The sequence below is a fragment of the Manihot esculenta genome, chromosome 7 (assembly GCF_001659605.2).
Source record: "Manihot esculenta cultivar AM560-2 chromosome 7, M.esculenta_v8, whole genome shotgun sequence".
NCBI lineage: Eukaryota > Viridiplantae > Streptophyta > Magnoliopsida > Malpighiales > Euphorbiaceae > Manihot > Manihot esculenta.
In genome coordinates, this window is record NC_035167.2 from 4,836,937 (window position 1) to 4,855,256 (window position 18,320).

Consider the following 18,320-nt stretch of genomic DNA (forward strand, 5'->3'; position numbering starts at 1 on the left):
AGCACAAAAAGATAGGATGATCAAGGGTCGCCTTGCCGAACCCCACGAGTGGGCAAAAAAGACTCCAACTTCTCATTGTTCCAAAGAACTGACATAGTAGCAGAATGAACACAATGTCTCACATTCATTCTCCATAAACTGGAAAAATTAGCTTTCTCCAAGCTCCAATCAATAAAGCTTCATTCCAGCCTATCATAGGCTTTTTCTAAATCAATTTTCAAAGCCATAAATCCATTGCCACCGTTCATTTTCCCCATAGTGTGAAGAGCCTCTTGGTAAATGACTACATTATCCGTGATTTGCCGACCCGGAACAAAACTATTCTGCTCTGGTCCAATTAATGAAGCAAGAACTTGTTGTAACCTGTTCACCAAGACCTTCGTAATAAGCTTATAAAGCACATTACAGAGGCTAATTGGCCGAAATTGAGTAATAAATTCAGGGGTAGCCACCTTCGGTATCAATACCAAAACCGTCTCATTAATCATGCTTGGAAGCTCATTGCCTTGTAAACAAAAAAGAACAAAATCAATCACCTGAGTCCCAACTATTGGCCAAGCCTTCTTATAAAATTCAACAGTAAAACCATCGTCGCCAGCCGCTTTACCACTCGCCATCTGGTCCAATGCTAGCTTAACCTCCTCTGGAGAAAATGGTCTATCAAGTTCTGTAATTTGTGTCGTGGAGAGCACAAGATGGGCATATTGGAAAGGAATATCCAAAAGCTCACCCAAATCAGAAGTATACAACTTGCGGAAAAAATTGATGGCCATACCTTTAAGAACCGACGGATCAGTAACAACCTCCCCCAAATCATTCTTTAAAGCAGAAATACAGAATTTTTTCCGTTTGATAGTAGTTGCTAGATGATAGAAATGAGTATTCCGTTCGCCGTTCGCTATCCATTCCTCTTTTGATTTCTGAAACCAGTACATCTCCTCTTGGCGTAGAATCTCTTCCAATCTGCGTTTCAATTTAAATTCAAGCTTTACAAGGCTCCTTGTCCGGCTTTCAGCAAGATCTCTCTGAACACCACCTAACCTGCATAAAAGCCTTCTCTTGTTATCAAAGATATTACCGAACTGAGTCCTATTCCACTCTCCAAGCTGAATTTTTAATGTGCTCAGATTATGAATTAGGGAACGATTTGGATCCCAAGAGCATGCAACTTCTTGATCAAACTGAGCATGTAGTGTCCAAGCTGTTAAAAACCGAAAAGGACGAACTCCAAAAGCTAGAACCCCTTGACATTTAATCACAATTGGAATATGATCTGAATGCAATTTAGGTGGATGTTCAACAATAGCATCAACTTAATCCAGTCTCCAATCAGTAGATACAAAACATCGATCTAACCGAGCAGCTTGATAGGGGACATTTTCGCCACTTCTCTGCCATGTAAAACCACTCCCAACAAACCCCAGATCAATAAGAGAGTGCTTGAAAATCCAGTCTGAAAAATCCTGAGCTCCTGGAGGATTAGAAGAAGAATATCCACTTTGTTCAGATGAGTCCACTACAGAATTAAAATCACCCGCGACAATCCATTTAGAAATGGATAGACTATTTTCTCCAGAAAGAGATTGCCAAAGCTTCCTCCTTAAATAAATATCAGGGCTTGCATAAACTACACTAAACAACCATTTCTCTCCAGTAGAAAAATTAATTGCTACCGTAATGAATTGAGGATCGATAACAACTAATTCAATTCGAAAACCATCTTCTGACCAAAGCAACCAAATACCACCACTAAATCCGACTGCCTCAATACAGATCCAATTTTCATACCCCAACAAACCACAAACTTCATCAGCCGCTGCTCCAGAAATACGAGGTTCCACTAAACAAAAGATGTTAGGATGATATAGCCTCTTGTATTCCTGAAAAGCATTGCGAAAAGTAGATGATGCTGCACCATGACAATTTCAGGTTATAATTATCATTAAAATAAATATTAAAAAGAGCATCATCAGATTAATCTCACAAGGGTATCACATACGCTGTTGGTGCTCCAAAGGAGCAACCAAACTAGCAGAAGTCGCCTTATTCAACTCATTCAAAATTGTCCCAGCCACAATCAACGTGACATCATCCTCACTCCCATTGACTGTCTTCTGTCCAGGGACAATATTCGGGCTAGACGGATGAGGGAAAGATGGGTTACGAAAACCTGGTGGATTTGGAGGCACATGATTCAAGACACTCAACCCCACCTGATCTTCAGAAGAAACAACCCAAGATTCTACCTTCTCCTTCCCATTACCAACAACTACAGTATGCTCAACCTCTGCCGCTGCTTTCCTTGATAATCCAATTCTAGTATTAGGTCGTACTTCCCTAGAAGTCATAGCAGAGGATGAAATTATCTCGACATTAGCATTATTAGCCACAGCCTGACCTCCTCGTCCTCCACGAAATAGCCCTCTACCACCACGACTCCCTCTCTGGATTCCACCTCCCCTAGATACTACATTATTTGCCCGGTTGCTAGGACGCTCATCATGGATAGCCATGTGAATCTCCTGAGTGCCCAAACTACCATTATTCTGCTCCTCTGGTATGACCTCATCCTCTAAATTAAGTAAAGAGTCAAAACGATTTCCCGTAGACCCATCTGCAACTACCCTTCGAACCTCATCTCTGTCAACTCTCTTAGGCCCAGGCCTGATACTTTGACGATTATCCCTACGTTGATCCCTCCGAACCAACATCCAATCCCCAAAATCCTCAGTAGCAGCGGGATTGACAGGCAAACTCTCAGGCATTTTGTAAGTCTCACGATTCAGCTCATAACCAACAACAGCACCTTGCTGATTAACAGAATAAGGCTGATTAACCTGCATTGGTTTAATACTAGGACAAGTTTCCTTCATATGCCCATACTTACCACACTCAGAGCACACCATATGCAAACCCTCATATTCAATTCGGCGAACTCTACGGTGTAGCTTGAATTTAGATAGAAGGGGCTTAGTCAAATCCAATTCCACACAAACTCTGGCAAAATGTCCTCGAGTCACAAGGCTAGTATTAGAGTCAACTTTAACAGGCTCACCTATTTTACGAGCAATGCGTAACAAAAGTTCCTCATCATAATATTCAATAGGCAAGCAAGGTAAACGAACCCATAGAGTTAAACGTTCTAACACATCCTGAAAAGGGTCAAACTCCGGGCACCATTGACGAATAGTCAAGCAGTGGTCAGCAATAATCCAGGGTCCCTCCGATCTAGCAAAGTCCAAGTCCCCAAAACTAGCGAAACGGACCAAAAAGAAATTGTTATCCAAAGCAATAACATCCATTGGAGCAGAAGGTTTCCAGAGTTCTTTCAATCGTCTACACAAATATGTATAGCCTATTGAACGTCCAAAAAGTTTCAAAATAAGGGAATTTTTCCAAGGTCGACACAATCGACGTTTATCCACACTCGAAAGTCTAATCACAGGGCAACGATCATCCTCATCATCCTCCTCACCATCCGAAACAAAATGAAACTCATCGTCTTCAGGAGCCATGTCACTCCCAGAAGCTCCCTGCAGTCCTGGACCGTTTCTATTCGTCACTACACTTAAAAGAAGGTCCATTAACAAAACCAAGGTTCACAGGATTATTCTCAGTCTCTATCATCGGATGGTCAGCTGAAGAATCAGGATCATCACAAATCTCATTCAATGAAACACCCATCTCACCATCTTTACGTTTCCTGCGTACACTACGCTGGAGAAGATCATCCTCTTCCATCGAAGTCATTATCCTCTAGCTCGCAAACGACAGAACAGCAGCAAGCGGTTGTGGTTGGGTGCGGCGTGCGGCGTCTCAATCCGTAAAAATACAACATTAAAAGAAAGAGTCCTCCAAATATTTATATTCTTTTATTATTAACTTAATAAATTTTATAAATAAAAAAAATCTATAATGTAGAGAAATATATTTATTAATCATATTAAAATTAGAGATTAAAAAATAATTTATTCTAATTTAATTATTAATTTTTTACAAGTTAATTTCCTAATTTACAAGTTTCATCATTATAGTGGCGTCAGACGTAATGAGTCCCGTAGTTCTATATACACTAATTTATTTATTTGAGATAAAATATGTAATTTTTAACTCTTTGCCCTTACTTAAATAATTCTATTGATACTCCCCTCGGAGATTTGAGTGGATTTCATTGGATAATAAGAGTATCTAAATAATTTTTTTCAATTTTTAATTATGAATTTTAAAAAGAATGTCAGTTCATGAAATAGTTTGAGTGGCTCAAATAACTTTTGAACTCACTTTTCACTTAGTTCAAAATAATTAATCCAAGTTATTTAGTAGTTTTGTATTACTTATTATATATAAATTAATTTTCTTCAAATCTATCGATGTGGGATGGATCGGCTGCCGTAATTCCATAAGTAGAGAGCTGACTGTTATATTCGGTTCTGCTAAATTTACGATGTTCTCGTTGCAATTGAATCGGTTATAATTGCTAATCAGGATCGGATCCTTGAGTATTGTGATTCACTAGTATTTCGAGCGGTTCCACCTAATCTCTTATGGGTAGCCCTTTTCTCGCAGACTCATTAGTTGTAACGCCCCGGAAATCTGGACCGCTACCGGCGCTAGGATCCAGATCGGCGTAAGGCCGCCGGGACCCGTAGCAAGCCTAACATATATCCTGTAAACCTGTAAATCCCATACATGATCAACAAAACTTATAAACCTGTAAACATTCTCATATAACAACCAAGCTCAACCTGTACATAAACATAAACATATCATAAACCTCCACTGGAGCCCTCATCGAATGCTCCAATGGGGTAACTCATCATACATAAGCTTGGTTGAAACATAAACTCATACCTCATATCATAAGGACCATGTACATACAAGTGGGATTAACAATCTGTATTGGTCAAGCACAACTCTATCCTCAATATTCAAATTACATAACATAACTTAAAACTCTTTTACATTACATCATAATACACTTTTCATGTCCACAATCTAACTATTACATAACATTGCTTCATACTCTGTCTAACCTCCTGGTCTACCCTGTACCTGCACATCTGGGGTTAGGGGAGAGGGGTGAGCTAAAGAGCCCAGTGAGCAGAATAGAGAAAACATATATTAAAATATTTCATGCTTCCATGAAATGCAACACATCACAAACATATCACATAAGGATGGTATTGTCACCTATAGTCCTCGACATAGTCCAATCGTGCCAGGGGCGTAGAATGGGCCTCACTGGTCTTTCTCTTACATACATAACATAACATAACATTCCAATATGCCAGGGGCGTAGAATGGGCCTCACTGGTCTTTCTCTTAACATAGTCCAGGGGCGTAGAATGGGCCTCACTGGCAATCCATACCGTATCATCATCATATCATACCATAGGAGGACTAGAGGATCATTCAATAGCCAATCCGCATCCACATCATATTATGCAATGCAACATATTCGTGAATACTAATGTAAACAACCTATAATATATCATGGCATATATGATGCATGAACATGCTCCAAAAAGTTATATTTCATTTATTTAAAAAACTTAAGGTTCATTCCACTCACCTCTGGCTGAAGCTCTACAGACTCTGAAGCAGCTATCTCACTGCTGAGGTCCTCGGTTCCTCGGGTCCGAACCTACACGGGTGGACTCCAATGAGGGACCAAACATACATAAACATAGCTCTAATAAAATCCCCAAAAACCCCCTAAAACATCCTGAAACATTACATAGAAATATGCATGAAATGGCTGAACAGGGCACTTTCGGCGGCACCTTCGGCGGCCGAAAGTCCTGGACAGATCCGAAAGTCAGGCACTTTCGGCGGCACTTTCGGCGGCACCTTCGGCGGCCGAAAGTCCCAGACAGAGACAAAAGTCTCTTTTCGGGGGCAACTTCGGCAGCCGAATGCTGCCTCCACAAAGGGGGTTCGGCGGCCGAAACTCCCTTCGGCGGCCGAACCTGGTTTCTGCCAAAGGGCAGAAACTTGGTTCAAACGAACCTCTTGACTCCCAAAACCTCCAATCATGCATAAACTTGCTATACCACATGCATACTTCACATACATTACACCTAGGGGTCTCAAACTATCATATACCCCATCTACAACACTTCAAACACACAAAAATCAACATACATTGTTCATCAAAGCATCAAAACCCATAAACTCAACATATACCCTAACATGCATTTCTACCCATAGATCTTGCATAAAACTTATTTAAAACACATAAGGAGCTTAAGATCGGCTCTTACCTCTTGAAGATCGAGAGGGAGACGACCTAAACTTGGAGATCCACAAAAAAGAGCTCCTGAGTTCCCAAAGCTCCAAAACTTGTTTTAAATGCTCAAAACTTGCAATGTGAGTTTAAAACTCAAGAAAAATGGAAGAGATTTGAAGGAAGAACACAAGATTTGCAAAGGGAAGGTCGGAAGCTCACTGTGGCCGAAAATGGGAGAAAGCTCACCCATTTCGGCTAAGTGCCCCTTTTATAGGTGGCTGGCCAGGCCACGTTCGGGGGCCGAATGTGCCTCCGCATCCATGCAATGTTCGGCGGCCGAACTTGACTTTCGGCGGCCGAACCTGGACTTCCCCAACTCATGCTTTCGGGGGCCTAACGTGCCTCCAAAACGCATGCATGTTCGGCGGCCGAACTTGACTTTCGGCGGCCGAACCTGGGTTTTCCTCCAAAGACTTTTCATGTAAAAACTCATTTTCTTTCATACTTAAAACATTAAAATACATGAAAACATTTTATAAAACATGTTTCTACCCTTCTAGAGGTCTCCGACATCCGAGATCCCACCGGACGGTAGGGATTCCGATACCGGAGTCTAGCCGGGTATTACATTAGTTCTGTACAATTTACCTGACTCAAAGTGGCAGCCCGGCCTAAACTGGTCCAAATAACTTTTGGACTCACTTTCCACATATTCCAAAATAATTAACTTAAATTATTTAGTAGTTTTATGCTAGTTATTATATACAAATCAATTTTTTTCAAATCAGCCACTTCAATTCTGCAAGCAGACAGTGACCGTTACATATCATAATTTTTTTTATAAAATTATAATGCATTTTAAATTTTTAAAAATTATATTTTATAAAATTTATATGTTAAATAATATATTTTTATAAAATTTAAATTTTAAAAATTAATGCTAAAAAATCATAACAATAACTATTTTTTGTGTGGAATTATGAATTAAATTATATATTTTACTTTATATATATATATATTTAGATTTTGTTCAACGATACTAGTAATTGTAATAACCGTCAGTTACTATTGCGTGAATATTTGTCTAACGATTATAGTAAGTATTAGTTGTTATAGTAGTAAATATCTATTCAGCTAATGGTTAATTAAATATCACAATAAATAATTTTTTATAAATAATTTTTTTAATTATTAAATAATAATATTTTAATTGAATTAAAACACCTAACACTACTTTAAAATTGATCGTCCAACAGGGAATAATAGACTTTTTTTTTTTTTTAAGAGATTGACTTATGGCATTTTTTGAAAATTGAGGGGTTACATGTGGAGATATTTTTAATTAAATTAAATTATATTTATTATTACTTTTATAATTATTTTATTAATTTTAAATAATTTTTATTATTTTTATTTAATTAAGAATAAAAATAAATAATTTAAATTATTGTTACTAATATTTATTCATAAGAAATATTTTAAAATTACTAGTAAATTCTCATTACAAATATAAATAGAAATTTAATATATTTATATTATAAAGTATTATTTTTTATATTTATATTATAAAGTATTACTTTTTATATTTATCGAAATTTTCGTCAATTGATATTTAAAAATAAATATATCAATTCATAAATTAATAACTTTTAAATTTATACAATAATATCAATTAAAAAAATCTGTATTCACAGATTAAAAAATAATTTTTAAAAAATCTCATAAAAAATAATAAATTTTTAAATTCATACCATAATCTTTTCAACATTGGTATTATTGAAATCTAATATTAAAAATTTCTATATCCATAAAATTAGATATAAAGTAGCTTTATTTGTAATCAAGATTGAAATATTTATTTAGAAAGCTAAAACTAAAGTGAAAAAGTAAAAATTAAAATGTTTATTAAATCGATCAAATCAAATAAATCAGATTAATTCGATTCAAATTAATTTTAATCTAAAATTGTTTTAATTTAATTTTTATATATATTAAAATTTTAATTTTTTATCAAATCGAACCGATTAAATGATCACCCTAACTAAATATCTGCTTTTAAAGAGTTGCAATTAGATTGAATAACAATATTTTGGAATTGACACAATTTAACTGAAATTTAAATTTTTTCTGCTAGTTTTATATCTATTTTGCTGGTTAACCACTTGTCAAAGGATAGAGACATTTTAAACCGACGCTTCACCTTGACATGTTGATTTTCAAACATAGATCAGCATGAAACAGGCTCATGTCTAGCCTTTGTGATTATAAAACCGAGCCACTACTTTTGCCTTCTACGGTTCTACCCATCACAAGATCAGCATTCAGATTTCACTTCTCTAGTACTTTTAGAAGGCCAGTTTCTCCATGGATCTTTGCCTTTATAGAGTAATAACAGGACGATCAGTCCCAAGAAGCTCCCCAAAATGGCAGAAGCAGGCTGTTATGAGGCGAAAAAGAATCACACTCCCAGAAACCGTTGGAAATACAGATACAAAAAAGTCCTGCTGCACATCAGCGGGAAAAGCTGAAAAGGGTTGTTTTGTAGTGTACTCTTCAGATCCAAAGCGCTTTTTGCTTCCTCTTCAATGCCTTAACAACCAAATCATCCTAGAACTATTCGAAATGGCAGAAGAAGAGTTCGGATCACAAAGCACGGGACCTCTCACATTACCATGCGAGGCTGAGCTCATAGAGTATGCAATCACTCTGATCAAACAGCAGGTCACCAGAGACATTGAAAAAACATTACTGACTTCCATAGTTAGTAGTTTCTGTTCTTTGTCTCCCAATCTTCAACATCAAAGAACAAACCATCAAATACCCATATGTAGCTTCTGAAGAGTTCATGTACAAATCAGATTTTTTATCAGAAATCTTATCTTTTTTTTTTTAACTGTCTGACCAAGTTCATGTACCCATATACCCATAATTAGAATATTCCAATCCCATCAAAGTCAAAAACACAGTTCCTTCTTTGACTCGTTGCAGCAACAGAAGCAGGCAAGTACAAGAACTGCTCCATTCGTCAGAGGCTTAGCTTTCCAAGCTCTATTCTTATTTGCTGGTAAACCACAAGACAGAAGCATGTATATATTACATGCTTAGTCTCAAACTTGAGGGGTTAATTGTTAAACATGCCAACCTTGTAAACGAGCTTTCACAACCACCTTTCACATGGTTTTGCTTTCATGCACCCCTGCCTTGTGGGAGCTCCATGAAATGGATTGTCTATCCTTGCAAATATATAACCAAGTCACATACTTTCCCTTATGCCCATCAAAAAACTTGCATTCAGCATTTTAGAATCTAGAGGTTTCTTTCTCTATTTCCCTCCCAACTTTCAGTTCTTATAGATTAACAAGATGATCAGTAACCAGAAACTTTTGAAATTGGCAAGGAAATGGCAAATTTCGAATAAAATTCCTAGAATTGAGCTTTCACTCTCTGGCTGTGGAGTGATTAGATGAGGTTACAAATTGCAACGACATCACTGGAAGCTAATAAAATAAATAAAGAAAACCATGCTGTGTTTTCAATCTATTTTCAGCAAGAGGGTAATGCAGATTTTTGTAATTCCAGGGAAAATTAAGCATACCTCATATTAGGGTTTTGCATAGTGGGAATCCCATGATATTGGTGATTCTGATGGCTTCGATTTTCTTCTCTTTGTTTCCTTCTCATAATAAGAACTTTTATCATTACTGATTTTTCTTCATTCAAATTCCAATACCAAATTCAAATTAAGGGTTCAAAGAAAAATTATATGATTTTATCATCAATCATCAATCTTCTTCTTTTTCATCACTCTCAAATTATTTTTACAAAAAAAGAAGCTTTTTTCTGATCAAGTCCAGTGTCCAGTAGTTTTTTTTTTTTTCAGGTTTCCCAAATTAATTTAATTTAATTTTATTAATTCAAAATTAATAGTTTGATTCTCATCTATTCCTGCACTGTGGGAGCTCCATGAAGCATACTTATGTCACCACTTCCATAACCAAATTATCCGAGAGCTATTATTCGAAATGGCAGAAGAAAAGATATTAGACCAGTTAATACTACGTGAAAATATTAGACAAAGAAATTAAAAAAATATATATAAAAAATGGAAATATTTCATTAAGTACTTCTAATCCTTCCACAACCCTATATTATTTCAAAATCCTGTTCCTAATCTAATTACACTTCCTCATGAATATTTCCATTAAGAGAAGGAAACCTAATTTTTCTGAGTAATGGTCTGAAAAAATCGAAACAAACATATAAATATTTCAACACCACACATAACACATACGTTCATCAAAAACCCTTCTCTGATTTTGTGTTTGGTGTCGATCTAATGGAACGAAATCAGAACAAGAACAAAGGAGTTGCTGCAGATTACAGTACTAGTAGCGATGACGTTGAGAGATATTTCAACTCGTTGCCTGTTGGGTATCGGTTTGCTCCCAGTGAATTCGTTATTATTTACTGAAAAAGATCAACAATGAACACTTGCCTCCTAATAGGATTCATGTGGTTGATTTATATGACTATAGCCCTCAACAGCTCACAGGTACGTCGTATTAATTTTGCATGCACGTACATGCATGTCCTTCTTCTTCTTCAATAACGTAATTTTTTTTTTTTGGGGGGTCTTTGTTTTGCTGTAGAAACCAATAAACTGAATAGAGAAAGAGAAAGCCAGTGGTATTTTTTCACGAGTAGGGAGAAAAAGTACCCGAATGGATCTAGACCGAAACGAAACGCAGGGGAATTAGGATATTGGAAGCCTACAGGAACTGATAAAGCAATCCTAGATGGAAAAAAACCTATGGGATTCAGAATGTCTTTGGATTATTATGAGGGGAAGCAGCGTGATGGAACCAAAACCAACTGGAAGATGATGAAAGTAAGCCTGTTCACACTATTTTCTGTTAAGCACGTACTCACCTGCACTGTTTTCTGTTTTAATAAAACACGTACCCACGTGTTGTGTTCTGTATGTTTTTAATTTGTTAAGAGTCTGTTGCCCACGTATTCTATAACCCGAGTCTTACGGGATGTGGCTTCAAGGTCAGAGTAAATTTTGTTTTCAGTTTGTAATGGTTGATTTGATTTAGTATAAATAAGAATGAAAAGCCGAAACAAATTGATCGGCTAATTTTTCAATAACAGAGTGTCAACTCTGCACAGAGCAACATTCACAATCTTGTAAGTCTGGTTTGAGAGAATTGCAGGTGGTCGGCAGTCCGGCTAATGTGCTCGTGAGGGAAGAGGAGTCTGGTTTGAGAGAATTGCAGGTGGTCGGCAGTCCGGCTAATGTGCTCGTGAGGGAAGAGGAGTGCACAACACTCGTTAAAGCTGATTGTCTGCAGAAATTACAGCAGGTCAGAGCTCGGCTAGATCTGATTTGCTGCAGAGTTACAGGAGGTCCGCGAGCTCGACAAGATTTACAAGGAGGTCAGCGAGCTCGGCAAGATTTGCTGCAGAGTTTCAGGAGGTCGGAGAGCTCGGCTAGATCTGCTGCAGAGTGATCACTTGCATTCAGGAGATCAGCTTAAGAGGTTGCAGGAGAACAGCCTCTCAGCCTACACTTGGTATTAGAGCCCGAGACCTTGTTTATGCCCAAATACATGCCTCGGCACGAATCATCATCGTCGAGTGCTGTCCATAGTGGTAACGGCGGCAATGGTGATCAGACGGCAGAAACGGAACAGACGGCAGTAGCGGTAGTGAGAGCGCCCGTAAGAGAAGGGGGTGTCTCTCTACAGTATCCGCTCCTAACAAAGACAAATTATGCGGCTTGGGCAATCAAGATGCAAGTATATATGCAAGCTCAAGGTGTTTGGGATGTTGTTGAGTCGGAAGATCCAGTTGATCCTCGTTCAGACCGGATTGCAATGGCGGCAATCTTTCAAGGGATCACCGAAGATACCCTATTACAGTTGGGGGTAAAGAAATCAGCTAAAGAGGCATGAGATGCTCTCAAGGTTATGAACCTCGGTGCAGAGAGGGTCAAAGAAGTACGAGCACAAGCTCTTAGATGGGAGCTCGAAAGCATGAGAATGGAAAATGGTGAGTCAGTAGATGATTTCACCGGGAAAATCTCAACTATTGTCAACAAGCTCCGAGCACTTGGAGAAGTGGTTAATGAAACATATGTAGTAAAGAAGATGTTGCGATCAGTGTCCCCTGAGTATCTTCAGATTGCCTCAACCATAGAAGAATTCGGGAATCTGTCTGTAAAGACGATTGAAGAAGTAACCGGTTCTCTCAAAGCTCACGAGGAGAGGTTGCGGAGCTACGACTCCAGAATAGACGAACACGTGCTACTCACTAAAGGAGAGTGGAAAGCACGAGCTGAGTCATCAAAAACTAATGAGAAGCGTCCCCAGGACATGAGTAGAGTCGGGGACGCGGAAGTGGGCGTGGTAGAGGACGCGGCAGAGGTAGAGGAGGTGGTCGCGGCAGGGGTCGTGGCCCTCCTAGAATAGGCCGAGGTCAGGATGATGAAGGACAACACCATCAGAAGTTCGACATTAAAAAGGTCAGGTATTACAATTGCAATGAATATGGCCATTTTCAATCTGATTGCAAAGCTGAAAGAAAGGGAAAAAATGAGGCACATTTAGTGGAGCAATTCGAAGAGGAGTCAACGTTGTTGATGCTAGAAACCAGTGAGCTGATTCACATTGGTGAAGAGAAAGAAAAGGAGCTAATGCTAAATGAAGAACAGATGCATGGCTTTGAAGGTGTAGAAACAAAAGGAACCATGTGGTACTATGATACGGGAGCAAGCAACCATATGACCGGCAACAAGCAAGCCTTAACAGATCTCGATGAAACAATCAAAGGGAATGTCAAGTTTGGTGATGGTTCCGTCGTTAAGGTAGAGGGCCGAGGCACTTTAGTGTTCCAGTGCAAGAATGGAGATCATTTTAAACTAACAAATGTGTACTATATTCCCTGATTAAGATCCAATATTATAAGCCTTGGTCAACTCGACGAATCAGGAGCAAAAGTGGTGGTGAATGGAGGAATTCTCAGAGTATATGACGCAAAGGATAGGTTGATAGCCAAAGTACAAAGAGCTGAAAATCGTTTGTATACGATGAAAATGATACAAGAAAAATCGGAGTGCCACTTGACAAGGTTGTCAGAAAAGTCTTGCTTATGGCATGCACGCTATGGGCACCTGAACTATCAAGCTTTACGCAAGCTTGTACAAGAAAGCATGGTGAAAGGTTTACTGGAGATAGAAACAGTGAAGGACGTTTGTGAACCTTGTGTGATCAGCAAGCAGCATTGCACAAGTTTTTCAAAAGCAGGAGAGTATCAAGCAACTAAACCTCTGGAACTCATACATGGTGATCTGTGTGGGCCGATATCACCTACCACATGCGGCGGAAACAGGTATTTTCTTTTGCTTGTGGATGACTACAGTCATTATATGTGGATTGAAATGCTTAGAAGTAAAGATGAAGTTTTTAATGCTTTCAAGAAAGTGAAAGCTCAGATCGAAGTCCAGTCTGAATGTAAGCTCAAAATGTTTAGAACAGACAGAGGAGGTGAGTTTGCATCGAATGAGTTCGAAGAGTACTGCAAGTTACATGGCATCAATCGCCAGCTCACTGCACCTTACTCCCCACAGCAAAACGGTGTAGTAGAACGGAGAAACCAAACCGTAATGGAGATGATGAGGTGTCTATTAAATAGCTCCGGGGTGCCAGCTACATACTGGGGAGAAGCTGCACGTACTGTAGTATACATATTGAACAGATCACCCACAAAAAGTGTCCAAGGCATGACTCCTTATCAAGCGTGGCATGGAAGACTCCCGAGTGTGCATCATATGCGTATTTTTGGTTGCATTACATATGCCAAAAACACAGCTCCTCACTTGAGAAAATTAGATGACAGGAGCATAAAGCTGGTTTTATTGGGATATGAACCAGAATCCAAAGCATATCGATTATTAAATCCAAATTCTAACCGAATTGTGGTAAGTCGGGATGTTGTGTTTCAGGAAGAAGAGAAGTGGAAATGGCAAGGCCAGACGACACCAAACTCCTCGACAGAAGGACCATTTGTCATCACATACAAGGAAGCACAAATGCAAGAAGACAAAAACCTCCGAAGTCAGGAACTGACGCTAGCTTCCTTATCACCTATAGTCAGGTCAAGTCCAGAACATTCAGAGACAGGAGAAAGCAGCTCGGAAGGACCAAGGAGGTTCAGGACTCTTCAAGAGATTTATGAAAACACAGTGGAGGTCGATCAAGACTACGGTCTTTACCTCATGTCAATTGAAGAACCAGCATCTTATCAGGAAGCTGCCTGCAGTGAACATTGGCGACAAGCGATGATAGAAGAAATGGAGGCTATCCGGAGATATGAAACATGGGAACTAGCAGAACTCCCAAAGGACCAGAGAGCTATTAGTCTGAAATGGATCTTCAAAGTAAAGAAGAATCCGGAAGGGGAGATCATCAAATATAAAGCGAGACTTGTTGCGAAGGGGTATGTGCAGAAACAAGGCATAGACTTTGAAGAAGTCTTTGCTCCCGTAGCCAGGCTGGAGACTGTGAGAGTATTACTTGCTGTAGCCGCTCAAGAAGGCTGGATAGTGCATCATATGGATGTCAAATCCGCATTCTTGAATGATGAGATAGAAGAAGAGGTTTATGTGACTCAACCAGACGGATTCGTTGAACAAGGGAAAGAGGAAAAGGTTCTGAAGCTACGGAAGGCCTTGTATGGTCTTAAGCAGGCGCCTCGTGCATGGAATATAAAGCTAGACAAATGTCTCCGTGAACTAGGGCTTCAAAGATGTGTAATCGAACATGCAATCTACAAGAAATACAAAGGAGATGAAGTGCAGATTGTGGGAGTGTACGTAGATGATCTGATAATCATGGGTTCAAAGCTGAGAGCTGTAACGACCCCAAAATGGACCGTCACCGGCGCTAGGATTCAGGTCGGCTTAAGGCCGCCAGAACCCGTAGCAAGCCTGCTATACTCTCTGTGTACCTGTAAATCTCATACATAATCATACATTTTCTGTGAAAATAAAAACTCTTTTCTGAACCAAGGCTTAATCTGTGCATGCACTATCTCTGTACTCTGTACTCTGTACTCTGTACTCTGTACCCCTGACTAGAGCTTGCTCTATATGGGTTAACTCATACCTGTTAAGCTTGGTTTTTCACATACTCTGTAAAACATATACATATACAGATCATGTACATAACAATAGATTTACATCACAAACTACTAAGTCAAGCACATCTGTAACTGAAAATACAACTAGTACATCTCTTTCATATTACATGTCCACTCTACACTAATACAATGCTCTTTTCTCTTTCTGCACTTTGTTGAACCTTCCCTGTACAATGTACATTGAACCTGCAAGACTGGGGTTAAGGGAGTGGGATGAGCGCTATAGCCCAGTGAGTAGAACAGTAAAACAAGTCATTAACACATGCTCTTATGAAATGCATCAGATCACAGACAATCCACATCAAAGGTAAACCTGTCACCACATAGTCCCAGTAACTCTATGCCAGGGTGTAGAATCGAGCACCTGGTCTTCCTGTCATATATGTATATGTGTATATAACACCTCTGTACTTACCATTGCCAGGGCGTAGTCAAAGGCTCCTGGACTTTACTATATACCTGCCAGGGCGTAGTCAAAGGCTCCTGGACTTCCTGTCTGAGACTATTGGATCATTCAGCATTCACCCACATCAACAAATAACGATGCAATGTAGCATATTCGTGGAGTCTAATGCAAACAACCTACTATATACTCATGATGCATGAACTATGCTGGAAACAGTGTATGTCTCAATTAAAAGCATTAAGTTTAGTTCCACTCACCGCTGGCTCTGGACTGACTCTGCAGGCTCTGAAACCTCTGGAGCAGTACTCACTGCTGCTCTCTCTGGTTCCTCTAGTCTGTACCTATACAGATAGACTCAAATGAGGGACCAAACTAGCTTAAGAACAACTCTATTAAACTCCCCAAGAATCCCCTTAAACTCACTCTAATATCCATGCAAAGCAAAGGAAAGCTGGACAGAACACTTTCGACGGCAGGTTCGGCGGTCGAAAGTCCTCTCCAGAGACGAAACTCAAGCACCTTTGGCGGCCGAATCTCTACTTTCGGCTGCCGAACCCTTTCGGGGGCAAGTTTCGGAGGCTGAAAGGCACTCCAGAGACGAAAGTCTCCCACCTTCGGCGGCACCTTCGGCGGCCGACCTCCCCTCCAGAGCCGAAAGTCTAAAAGCTCGAGGGCAAGTTTGGGCAGCCGAAGCCACCTCCTCAGGGGTTTGGCGGCCGAATGTACCTTCGGCTGCCGAACCTGAGTTCATCAGCAGGGCAGAAACTTGCCCTGCCTCTCGCCCGATGCACAAAACTCACTCCAACTCAAACACCTCAACTCCTCAACTTGCATACACTTATGTATATGCTCAAAGGGGTCAAAAACTACCTAAAACCCCCAAACACACAACTCAAACAACACAGAAACAAGCTCTTTGCACAAAATCATCAAAACCTCACAAATAACCCTATTCATGCAACTCTCCCCCAAAACACATAAAACCTTCAGAAAACATAAAAACAAGCTCAGGATCTTCACTTACCTCTTGAAAACAAGTAGATGAATGATCCTAACGTGGAGTTTTGAAGCAACTCTTCTTCACACTCTCCACAAATCACAACTTTGAGTTTTTAAGCTCAAAACCTTCAAATAACATAAAACTCAATCAAATCTTTGCATGATTTAATGAAAACATGAAGAAATACTCACAAAGGACAGAGTTTCACCTCAGCATGTGAAAGAAACGGTGCTCTTACCGCTTCAACCGACTGAGAGCCATTTATAGGTGGCTGGCCAGACCACCTTCGGCGGCCACACGTGAAACCGAAAGCCATGCATGTTCGGCGGCCGAACCTCAACTTCGGCGGCCGAACCTGGCTTTTCTGCCTTGGTTCATTTCATTCAAAAACTCATTTCCTTATGCTTAAAACGGAATGAACATATCAAAACATTTGAGAAAAACATAAATCTATCCCGTCTAAAGACTTTCGGCAACCGGAACTCCATCGGAAAGTAGAATTCCGCTGCCGAACTCTAGCCGGGTATTACATTCTCCCCCCCTTAAGAACATTCGTCCTCGAATGTCCTAAACCAAACACTGAACACATAAAAAGGAGGAAACTAACCTCAAAACAAATATGGATACTGCTGAAGCATAGACTCCCGCGTCTCCCATGTACATTCTTCTAGATGATGGTGGTTCCACAGAACTTTCACCATCGGAATTTTCTTGTTCCTTAGCTGTCTGATCTGCGTGTCCAGAATCCGCACTAGCTGCTCTATATAGGTGAGATCTGTAAGAATCTCCACCTCAGGCTCACTCAGAACCTGAGTCGGATCTGACACAAACTGTCGTAGCATAGAAACATGAAATACCGGGTGAATTCTTTCCATAGAAGCAGGTAAATCCAGCTTGTACGATACATTTCCGATCCTCTGCAAAATTTCAAAGGGTCCAATGTATCGTGGGGCTAACTTACCCTTCTTTCCAAACCGAACCACTCCTGTCATTGGAGACACTTTTAGCAATACCCAATTACCCTCCTGGAACTCTAACTGCTTTCGGCGAACATCTGCATAACTTTTCTGTCTGCTCTGCGCTGTTCTGATTCTCTCTCTGATCATGGGCACCATTCTACTGGTAATCTCTACTAACTCTGGCCCTGCAAGAGCCTTCTCTCCTATTTCTTCCCAACAAACAGGGGATCTGCACTTCCTCCCATACAAAGCTTCATAAGGAGCCATCCCGATGCTAGCATGATGGCTGTTATTGTAGGCAAACTCCACCAGAGGTAGATGCTGCCTCCAAGAACCGCCAAAGTCTAACACACACAGTCGAAGCATATCCTCTATGGTCTGGATGGTCCTTTCTGACTGTCCATCAGTCTGTGGGTGGAAAGCAGTGCTAAAATCCAATCTCGTGCCCATCGCACTCTGCAGACTTCGCCAAAATCTGGAAGTAAACTGAGGTCCTCTATCTGAAACTATCGACACTGGAACTCC

General features: G+C 39.8%; 1 protein-coding gene and 1 long non-coding RNA gene across 2 annotated transcripts in view; one reads left to right on the forward strand and one right to left on the reverse strand.

The window, feature by feature from the left end:
- LOC122724103 overlaps positions 1-8,772 on the forward strand; it is a 43,560-nt gene extending 34,788 nt beyond the window's left edge. Inside the window, exon 3 of the long non-coding RNA XR_006351375.1 lies at positions 8,666-8,772. This is a non-coding gene — a long non-coding RNA (uncharacterized LOC122724103). The remainder of the gene's footprint in view (positions 1-8,665) is intronic.
- The window catches only part of LOC122724099 (NAC transcription factor 29-like), a 94,220-nt gene that overhangs the window by 62,418 nt on the left and 13,482 nt on the right, over positions 1-18,320 (reverse strand). The gene's annotated exons all lie outside the window — the stretch shown is intronic.